Below are 11130 nucleotides of genomic sequence, written 5' to 3' on the forward strand. Positions count from 1 at the left end.
TTGTGACTTTTTATTTTATTATTTTTGTAAAGGTCAGTTTTATGGCTGACAGTTCCTCTGTGGAGAAACACGTCAGTACATGATAAGAACAGCAGGTGGCGCTCTCATGATGTTTGAACTCAGTTCATTGTCAACTGTCGTTGGTCTGTCTGGTTGAACCGTTATTTTGTCCACTTCATATGATAGAGCTCGTCTTCTCTCTGGACTTTGTTTTATTTAAGCTTCATTTTCCTTCAACAAGTTAGATCTAATAGAACTAATGACCTGTTGCCTCAGGGGTCACTGGGAACAGAACTACAGGTTGTGTTTAGCATTTTAACAACGACTGGTTCAGGTGTGAAACTGTATCACCTGTCGACTTTTTCACAGCATGTTCACTGTGTGGTTTCTGACAGGATAAATATGGACAGCATCGAATGAACAGAGTTAAAATTACTAAGCTCTAAATGCAGTCTCTCATCCGAGCTGCTCAGCTTCCACCAGCAGAGGGCGCTATTCAAACCAGCTGAACTAAAGATTTCATACATGCACTGACATACGAACTACTTCTTCATGAGTGGAAACTTGTGCAACACTACACAACTACTGTGCATTTCAAAGTTTGACATGACGATGGAAACATGAACCAGACAAACCAACAAACTTAGGAAATAAACAATGATTTTACTTGATGTCCAACACAGGAGCAAACATGTAACACAGGTGAATAAATACCATTAATATAAATGCAGCAGAAAAGAAAAAAGAAAAAGGAATAACAGATACAAAAGGTTTGTGTGTACACACATGTACAATGTTTGTGATGGTGACAGTTTTAAGTCGTATCAGTCAAACACTTCGATCCATGTGGATGAATGAGTCCTGTTAAGGTCAAAGTTCACATAAAGTTCTCAGATTCTGTGATCTGCGTCTGAGGTTTACATCGTTTATTCGTTGTCTCTTTCTGCCAGGTTTACGCAGTAATGTCCGGTAACACGTCAACCAAGCAAGAAACGGTTCCAAGGACAATCCTATGTACGTATGGAACAGTCCAGAATATCCAGAGTCAGTTGATGCCGCAGTGCATCTCATCAGCGACTGACACGACCGTAACGTTGTGGTTTAACGCTTTGCAGAGGTGAGATAAAGTTTCTCTGCTGGGAGGCCTCCCAACATGCCGCGCAAATAAATATGGATACGAAACTGTACCGAGCCAGACCAGCGTGAACTCGAAAGGTACAGTTGGTGTTTAATCAGTGGCAGAGAGGTTTTCAGAGATGTGGCATCTGGAGGTGGGAGCAGTGTGCAGGGCTTGGTGAGCTCAGGGCAGGCCACAACACACAAGACTTCCTGAAGGTTGGACATCTGAGTCAAACAAAGAAAAACATCAGTTAGTATAAAGCAAGCAAAGATTAGATGTGGAGAATATATCTGAGAGGACACACCTGAAGACAGTCATGTGGCACATCGTCGTCAGGGAGGGTTTGGAACAGCCTGGCCTTCCTCCTCTACACAGCCATCCAGGACACAGCTTGGATCTCCGGGTCATTCTGGATCACTCTGGGTCTAGTCATCCAACGTTGATTTTTCTGGAGCCATGGGAAACTGCTGGACCTACTGCAACCTCCATCACCACATGGCTCTGGCATCCTACAACTATTCATCCAAAAACTACAATGAGATGTTTTTTTCCTCTAACATATCAAACATAACAATAACACTTGTTTAGACAATCCAGTAAACTAAAATTTGTGGCCACATAGTCAGGGCACATTGGGACAACAGACACTGACACTGAGAACTGACTGAGTGTAAGGGTGATTGAGGAATGGGGGAGTTGGTCAAATGTCAAAAATTCACATCATGAAAAACTAAATTCAATCAGTTATCAATGTTTGAGAGTCCTATCAGTGTGACTGTCTCGATTGGCTCTGGACATGAAGGCCAACCTTTTAGCACAAGTATTAAATCCTGTATTTGGAAGCTTACATCAAAGACTGGCATCAGTGTCTGATTCAACGTGACATTTTGGTGTCAGGCTTCCCTGACAATCCCTCATGTCCACTCTCTGGGTCATCCTGGGTCGATCTGAGGTTTGCCACACTGGGCAGTAAACACTACGCCCATACATGACCCCCATCCATCAGTTTGAGACTAGCCAGAAACAATGCTAAGACGGGTAAAAACCAAGGCAAGAAAGATCCATCCATTGTTCTCACCTGGAGAGAACGAACTGCTGCTTCAAATACTCCAGTGGCCACAAGTTGAAATTTGACATTACCTAGATGCTGAATCTAAGCGCACTGACTACAGAGTAGTTAGTAGGACATCTAAAAGGCTCTTGCTGCCTAGAGATGACGCAAATCTCTATAATGTTTGATCCTCTGATTTTGACATTCATTTGACTGATTTACATTTAAACTACTGTTTTCCACCCCAAAACACAAATCTGCCACCTAAGAGGACTAAACTGGAATTGGCTGTTGCAGTACACCACTGACAGAGCAATGCTTCACCTTGATTCACCCAAATGCTTCAGACTCATCACACCATCTACAGGTGATAATATATAACACGCTTTCTTAAAATGGTCAGCTCATTCACAAAACCAGAGGGATCCTTGTCGGGTTTTGGAAACACAGCTGGTCTGTATGCTGACTTGTAGGAGTTTCACTTATCCATCACTATTACAGCTTTAAGACAGAATCAGCAACAGGGTCTAAATGATCAATAACTGTACTTACAGACTTCCTCACACACAGAGAAGAAGGGGAAGGAGAAAAGCCTTGCCTTCTTATGTGATACGAGTCGACTCTGACCTCGTTCTCTGTCGTGTTAAGACGTCCTAAATAATTCCTGGATGTGATTACCAAATTCAGAAAAGAAAAATGTGCAAAATTTTGCTCTAATTGCTTATGTGACTCATGGTCATTGTTAAGATGAGTCTGTTTGGACAAATCAGGGTCAGACATTTCTGCTGCACAAAATACAGGATCCAAAACTATCAGATAACAGGGTTTTCATTAGACAAGTCAAAGTTAATGACAAAGTTACAATAAAACAGACTAAAGGAAATCCTAGGAGTAAGTCTTCTACAATGGAAATCTTACTTTCTACAAGCAGTCACTCATTTAACACTACAATTGTATTCTGTAAATATCACGAGAAATGATAAGATATAGGTATAGATATTTTCACCCTGTTAATAATGGCAACACATCTAATTCTATCCTCAATGTCTAGTTCAAGACAACACCTGTAAACCCTCAGACCTTCTCTGAATTCAGCCCACAGTATGTTTCCATTTAAAGAATGTCAAAACCAGGTAACTCAGTAAATTTTGGTGACAACTTGACTCATCACTTTAGTTTTCCTCGCCATCAGTGCTGTCAACCTCATCACCACAAATATATCCAGATCAGGTGTCCAGTAGTTTCTTCAGAATCCTATCAGAGGTATCTGAGTTGTCTCTTTCTGCCAGGTTTACTCCCTCTCAGAGAATCCAAATGCACTAAGGACAATCCCATGTACATATGGAATTGCCAAAAATATCCTGTGTCAATTGATGCTGCAGTGCAACTTGTCAGTGACTGATGTGACAGTAACCTAATGGTGTAACGCTTTGCAGGGGTGAGATAAAGTTCCCCTGCTGGGAGGCCTCCCAACATGCAGCACAAATACATACGAAAATGAAACCGCGCCAGACCTACATGACTTTAGAAGATTCGACTCAAGTCTCCAGTTGGAATTAAACTTGGCAGAGTGAGACAAGTCAGTGTTAAACTTCAGGATCCAATTAAATGTGAAGTACAATAAACAAAATTAATATCAAATTTGGGTGGTGATTGTCTCGACAGTAGCACAACTACATCCCCAATCAATCTACATAAAGCCTGAAATAACAGAACCAGGCAAAACAACCACATTAGGCAATTATCAATGATTCTTTGTTATTAATCTAAAAACACGTGAAAATGCATTCCTGCATTGCCGATACATCACCTGTGGGCTGAATAAGTCAAAACCAATTAACCAATCAATCCCATTACTCAAATCAATAGTACAGTGATGTTCTATTAATTATTTAATCCAAGTCACTCAAGAGCCAATCAATAAAAATGAGCAAGGAGTATCAAGGAAATAACACTAATTAAATAAAATACCATAAAGGAAATATTAAAATTATCACTTCACTTATTTCAATTTGGAATTTCAGATCAAATATAAAAAGGTATTAAAGGTGAAAAGCTGGGAAATCATGCAACCACGACACCATCAAGTCTGAGCAATGAAAATAAGGAGCTACCTTCAACAGATTAAAATCATTTACCAATTTATAATTGATTTTTGATCATTGATAATCGATCAAAGTTTGACATTACCAAACCTTCAGAGTACTAAAACTAATAACCAATCCATCAGACAGACAGTAATCATAGAAACCCCAACTACCAAAATGTCAGACTTTTTATACTGAGTATGTGACCCTGCAGTTTAGGCGGTACATAGTGCTGAGGCCTCATCATGGAGACAAACAAAGATGGAGACAGAAACAGAGGCAGGGTGGCCCAGAAAGAATGATCATGGTGAAAAAGCTAAAACATAACAGGATTAAAGAATAACTTAAAAAAGTAAACTTCTGTTGAAAGATTCTCAGTCATCCAGGTTCTGGGTTTTCTAAGTGCTATCTGAAGGCAACTGGACAGAACTGAAGAAGCCTTTCAGGTGAAAGTTCAGGAACCTGAAACAAGTCCAGTTCCTTTAGAAAAAAAAAAAAAAAAAAAAAAAAAAAGAGAGACACCTACTTTTTGTACATTTTTCTGTAACAGATTTAATCTGATTGGACGGAGACAAAAATAGACCATGTTCATCTACAGAGTGGTTAGAAAGACATCAAAAGGTCTTGGTCCATCCAGGTTTGTCACTTAGGACAAAAAGTTTGTACTCTACCTTTGTTTGACTATTTATGCATTTCAACATGTCAGTCTGCAGGCACAAAACACAGAGGTGACAACCTGCTGAGACAACAAAGCAGGAGTTGACACGTCTGAACTACATGTTGGACAGTCTGATAACATCTCAAACTCAACTGAAACTGAGCTGCACATCAAACAATCCCCCTTCATCGTCCAAAGGTCTCGTTGTCTCTTCATGCAGCTTTCCAACACTCAACTGCTGCTGTTGACACACTCGCAGAGGGAAACGATTCCTATTCACTGTTGTTTTTGACGTGTAGGGTGAGATGTGGTTGTACACTACCGACAGAGCAATGCTTGTCCCTGATTCATCCAAATACTTCAGACTCATCACAATATCTACAGGTGATAATGTTAAACATGTTTTCTTACAACGGTCAGCTGATTCACAAAACCAGAGGGATCCTTGTCTGGTTTTGGAAACTGTGCAACAGTGGCACACAGCTGGTCTGTATGCTGACTCATAGGAGTGGATGTTTTCCAATTTCTTAAACACCTCCAAGTCATTTATCCATTACAGTTACAGCTTTAACAGGGTCTAAATGATCAATAACTATACTTACAGACTTCCTCACACACAGAGAAGAAGGGGAAGGAGAAAAGCCTTGCCTTCTTTTGTGATACGAGTCGACTCTGTTGACCTTGTTCTCTGTAGCGTTAAGACGTCCTGACTTGTTGGTTTAAAAAAAAAAAGTGCAAAAGTTTGCTCAAATTGTTATTAATTCATTTGCACACAGAACTTAACTGATACCGATGTTAACAGGTTAAAGTTTCTAAGAACTAGTTCTGAAGACGCACTGTCCAATCAAAAAGACAGTGACTTATGGTCAGTGTGAGGATGAGTCTGTTGAGCCATTTGGATAAATCAGGGTCAAACATTTCAAGTTGTCTGCTCGTCAGTAGTCTACAGACATGTCTTACCAAACATGTAAAGACAACGCTGAGTTAGGAAACCACTCCCTTTGCAGATGTGACGAAAGCAGCAGCTGAATGCTGAAAAGCCACATGAGAAGAAAATGAGACCTAAGGAAAACAAGTCAAGACTGTTTGACATGCAAAAGTTCAGTTCCAGCTGAGTTTCAGATGTTATCCAACCGTCCACCATGTAGTTCAGACACATCAAATCCTGCTTGGTCATCTTAGCAGGTTGTCAGCTCCGCATCTTGCACCAGGAGACGAGCTGAAATGAAAATTAGTCAAATAAAAGAGTACGAGGGTTTCATCATCCAAGTGTAAATTATAAAGTTACAGCAAAATGTATCACCTGTAAATGATAATGATCTGATTTTGACATAACCTAGAGTGACCGATGTCTGATGTTTTTATATTAGACAGAGAAACAGAAACAGAGGCAGGGTGAAAACAGAGGAAAGAAAAGAAAACACAACAGGATTTTTTTTAAATGACACTTACTTTTGTTTGAGGATCTTCAGCCATCCAGGTCCTGGTTTTTGTAAGTGCTGTACGAAGGTAACTGGACAGAACCGAAGAAGCCTTTTGGGTAAGAGGTCTTCAAGAACCTGAAGAAAACCCAGCTACTTTTGTACCCCACTTAGGAAAGCAGAGATACTTACTTCCTGATCTACCTGTAAAAAAAGTTGTTGCACTAAAGCTGATCTAAGGTGAGATGGAAATAGAAAGTCAGGTCGTGTTAGTCTACTAGACTTGTACATTATGGACGATGTTTCTGTCCTGTACAGTCATGAGTTCAACTGAAGGTAACAGCTATTCAATGTCTTATCATATTATATTTGATAGGATTAACAATGTTTGTGTGTTACTGTTATGTATTGCCAATTATCTGTCAGTGTATTTTCTGTATTTGTTTGGCTAGCTAACCTGAACATCAGTCAGTCAGACACAGACACACAAAGAGACAGAGAGACAAAGACACACAGACACATCTTCAATACACAACAACAGGCTGAATGAAAAAGACAGTGGACAGACTGTAAGGATCAGTGTGTGTGCATGTGTGTGTGTTTGTGTGAGAGACAGAGGAAATAAAGTGATGGCACAGCGGCCATGATAAAAACAAAAAACAAGAACACAGGATTTACTTGTAGATTCACCATTAAAAACTAAATGACTCTACAGACTAACAGTCGAACGGATGTTGGACATCTCGGACGGACAAATAGAAATAGGCAGTTATGGCACAGTGGCCACACAAAACTACAGCACGACGGACACACAGACAACGACAAAGACAAACAAACAGAGGCAGACAGGTGCTGCTGCAAGTGATGGCACGGCGACCATCCAAAAGATTGACGAACAGAAGGTGGATAAACATGAGAAAGAGACAGAGGAGATCACACTTTGTTCAGACACCTTCAACAGGAACGCACCTACACAACCTTTCCATTCCTATCATCGACTGCAGTTCCATCAAATCTTTTACACACTATCAGGACTGTAGGAACAGGTGGGAGAGCCATTCCTACAGTCGTCCACATTAAAACCCCACAATTTTTAGAAATGGCATTAATATCATATAGATGTTTAGATGATTAGAAAGTCAGACGAACGAGAAAATGATAGATCGTGAGATGGGCACAGCGGCCAAGACACAAGGTGAGGGATAGACAAGAGAGAACAAACAAAAAAATAACAAACAAAGACGCAAACCTCAGTTTCTGTAAATCTAATATTGTTTAACAGACGAACACGTGGACTGACCAGCAGCCGTAAAGGAAACCCAGCTCCAGTGATCTGAGCAGAATTCAGACGTTTAGGGCCAATTAATAAATATTTCTCTCTGTGTTTGACAGAGTTTCAGTTTGGGAATCAGTGACAGCTGACGGAGACTGAAGGCTGTTTATCACTGGAATAAGGGTTATGGTCAGGTATCATGAGTTGTCTATGAAAAGACAGCATGTGGTTAAAAGTCATTTCACAGGTTTCTAGAATCTACTTTATTTCTAAACAGTGAAAATGAAACCCCCTAATTCACACTTGCCATGGAGAAACTTGGAAACCTCATGTGCAGTAATATAGTTTGTGTGAAATATACAAATGTTGTTCTGTACAGTCATGTTTTTACATATGTATTTTTATATTATATTTATTTTCATATGTCATTAAGGTTATTTATTAATTGATGTTAAAAGGGAATCAGATGCAACAAAGTTTTTGTGACAATAAAGACGTTTGGAGTTCTGACAACATGATGGAAATATGTTTGTGACAAATATTACAGTTTAAAAAAGCAGTCAAACAAATCCAGAGTAGAGCTGAAGGATGTGCAAAAGATAAATTGAACCCATCTGGTTCCTTTATGTTTGGAGAATATGATTTGTTACTCAGGGCGACACAGACAGACAATCAGGAACAGCAGCCTCCAAACACAACAGAATTAAAGAATTAAAAAAAAATAATAATAAAAAAACTCACCGATTGTAGATTGACCTAAAAAGGAAAAGTTAGTAAACAGATATTGATCCAAGCTGATCAGACATTAATCAATAGTCAGAGCACAGCAGCCAAGATGAGACACCTTCAGTACACAAATCAACAGTCTGAGACTGACCTTTAACACATCACAAAAACTTTACCGTCATTATCTTCTGCAGCTCCATCTAAACACTGAACACAAAACCCTCCTGACTCACACTCAAACCAACAGAAGTCAAAAATCAATAATCAATGAACATAAAACCTGTCTGATCCTCCTGAGTCCAGACTCTGCACCACATCAGTCAGGACCCAACATCTGACTCTAGAACCAGAGTATTTAAGCCTAAAGGACAAATAAGAACTTGTCTCTAAATAAACTCAGTGTCCAAACCAAAAGACAACTAAATGCTCTGATTGTGTTGAGAGGAACATTCGTCCCAACACAACCAACAGGTCAGCTGCCTGTTCCTCAGAGAGAGAGAGGGAGGAAACACAGAGAAAAACACAGAGACAAACACATAGGCGGCCATGTTGGACGGACCGACGAAGTAATGGATGGCCATGGTCAAATTAGACACGCAGAGTAACAGGCGGCCATGTTGGCCAGACAGACGGCATGTTTAAAAACAGTTATGATCATACAGACGACACATGATTAAAGAAAACACATTTCAAGCTGATTTGACATCAGAAACAATCATGACGTGGCGGCCATGATAAAACACCTTCAACACACAACCAAAGAGCGGCACGGCCGCCATCAACAACACACAGAATAAAAAGAAAAATGACTCTTACTGGTTCGTAGATCTACCTGGAAGAAAAAAGAAAAGAGTCTGTGTGAGTAAAGTCTGACTGGATAAAAACAGGACGTTACATGCTGTGTTACACAATGAATGAGTCTAAATGACAGGAATGCTACGCTATGCTAACTCATGGCTAACTTAGCTACTTACCCTCTGAGTGAGTTTTAAAGGACGAGATTCTCCAGGTGTCTTTATCCCACAGCTGACAGGAGGGCACTGCTCTCTCCCCAAACCTGAAATTCACTTTGGTATCAGTGTGGTGGCAACAGGAGGAACAGAGAACAAACATCTTTAAACCAGGTCGGTTCAACATCAATCTGACACCACAGACTGAGGAGTTCATCAACAGGAGCAGAGTGAGTGCTGGAGAAAATACAAACCAGTAACTGGACCATCTTCATCAATCAGTCCACTGCCAGTTAATCTAACACCTCTGTATATCTCTACCAGACTCCATTGACAAAAACAGGGATTTAACCAGGAGCTGCTGGAATACCACTGCCTCCATCTGTTAGTGTGTCTGTGTTACTCTGTGACTTTCAGTGGAGGAAGAAGTAATCAGATACTTTACTGCAGTAAAAGTACCACACAGTAACACAGACACACTTCATGAAAACAGGATGTTACAACAGTCTGCGCCGTAAAGTGAACCACGTGACTCTAAACAAACACAATAAGTTACAAACTGACGAGCCTGACACGCGCAGACTCACCTGCAGCGACATTAACTTCCGGCTCATTTAGAGACATCTCTTACCTGTCCAGGTGAGTTTTCCCGCTCCTCCTGAGGTCGTTTCTCTGTTCAGCCCCCGGGGCTTTAAATCTGGAGCCCGCCATGACGCAGCGACATGTCCGTTGATTCCATCATGTTCAAATGTCGGCGTCTGACGTCACCCTCTTATAATTGGAGGGCGTAGGCGGTGATGCGTTAAAGGATCACAGAGGGTCGTAAAAAACAAAACTTTCCTCCTACAGAACGTTTCCCCTTTTTATTGATCCAGTAGCAACAACAAAATAAAAAATAAATACAATTAAAAAACAAAACAGAGTTCATTAAACTTCAGTTTGACTCGGTCACTGTTTGTTTTATTATTTGATTTTCACATTTAAAAACCCTCAGATCGTGGAAACGGAGGGGGGCAGGGCGCGTCTGTCGTTTCCATGGGAACGGAGCCGAGGCCTCGTCACACGGAGGTGGGCGTGGTTTCATCTAACGTGGGTTGGAACGGCTTGTAACTTTTTCGCACTGAACTCTTCAGTGAACGGAAGCTCTCACGTGTCGTCACGTGACCGTGGTCACATGATAGAGTTTATTTATTAGTTTTTGTTTTACTTATCGCTTCTTTATTAAATATATTAATCGTCTGTAGAAAGGTGGGTCATGTGACTACAAAACCCGACGCTGCGAGCAGGGTTCGAACCTGCGCGGGGAGACCCCATTGGATTTCAAGTCCAACGCCTTAACCACTCGGCCATCACAGCTGCTCTGAGACCAACTGATCCCAGACCAGGTACTATGACTCTCAGGGCTGATCCCAGACCAGGTACTATGACTCTCAGGGCTGATCCCAGACCAGGTACTATGACTCTCAGGGCTGATCCCAGACCAGCTGAGGAGGGAGTACTCTGATACTGTCCGTTTATACAGAAACACGAGGCTGGAGTAGAAGTATTTGTATCCGAGTACTCCATTACAAGTAAAGTCCTGCAGTCAGGAGTGTACCTCAGTATTCAAAAGCAAAAGTACTCCTGTCAAAGTTACATCTGACCCACAGGATTACAATTGATCATCACCAGCAGAAACATTTCTATATATCACTACCAGACTCCATAGAGAAAAACAGGGATTTAACCAGGAGCTGCTGGAATACCACTGCCTCCATCTGTTAGTGTGTCTGTGTTACTGTGTGGTACTTTTACTTCAGTAAAGTATCTGATTACTTCTTCCACCACTGAGAGTCACACAGTAA

The 11130-nt window shown here is 40.9% G+C and overlaps 1 long non-coding RNA gene and 1 other non-coding gene across 2 annotated transcripts; both read right to left on the reverse strand.

The window, feature by feature from the left end:
• Window positions 1-1354: 1354 nt before the first annotated feature.
• Window positions 1355-9565, reverse strand: LOC127142973 (uncharacterized). The gene is made up of 3 exons (XR_007814127.1): window positions 9311-9565; window positions 6369-9168; window positions 1355-1635 (listed from the first exon to the last, which is right to left on the reverse strand). It is a non-coding gene; the product is annotated as an uncharacterized LOC127142973 (long non-coding RNA).
• A 995-nt stretch (window positions 9566-10560) lies between these two features.
• Window positions 10561-10642, reverse strand: trnas-uga (transfer RNA serine (anticodon UGA)). Its single transcript has one exon. It is a non-coding gene; the product is annotated as a tRNA-Ser (tRNA).
• Between the last annotated feature and the right edge of the window lie 488 nt (window positions 10643-11130).

Source organism: Lates calcarifer, linkage group LG11 (assembly GCF_001640805.2).
Source record: "Lates calcarifer isolate ASB-BC8 linkage group LG11, TLL_Latcal_v3, whole genome shotgun sequence".
NCBI lineage: Eukaryota > Metazoa > Chordata > Actinopteri > Centropomidae > Lates > Lates calcarifer.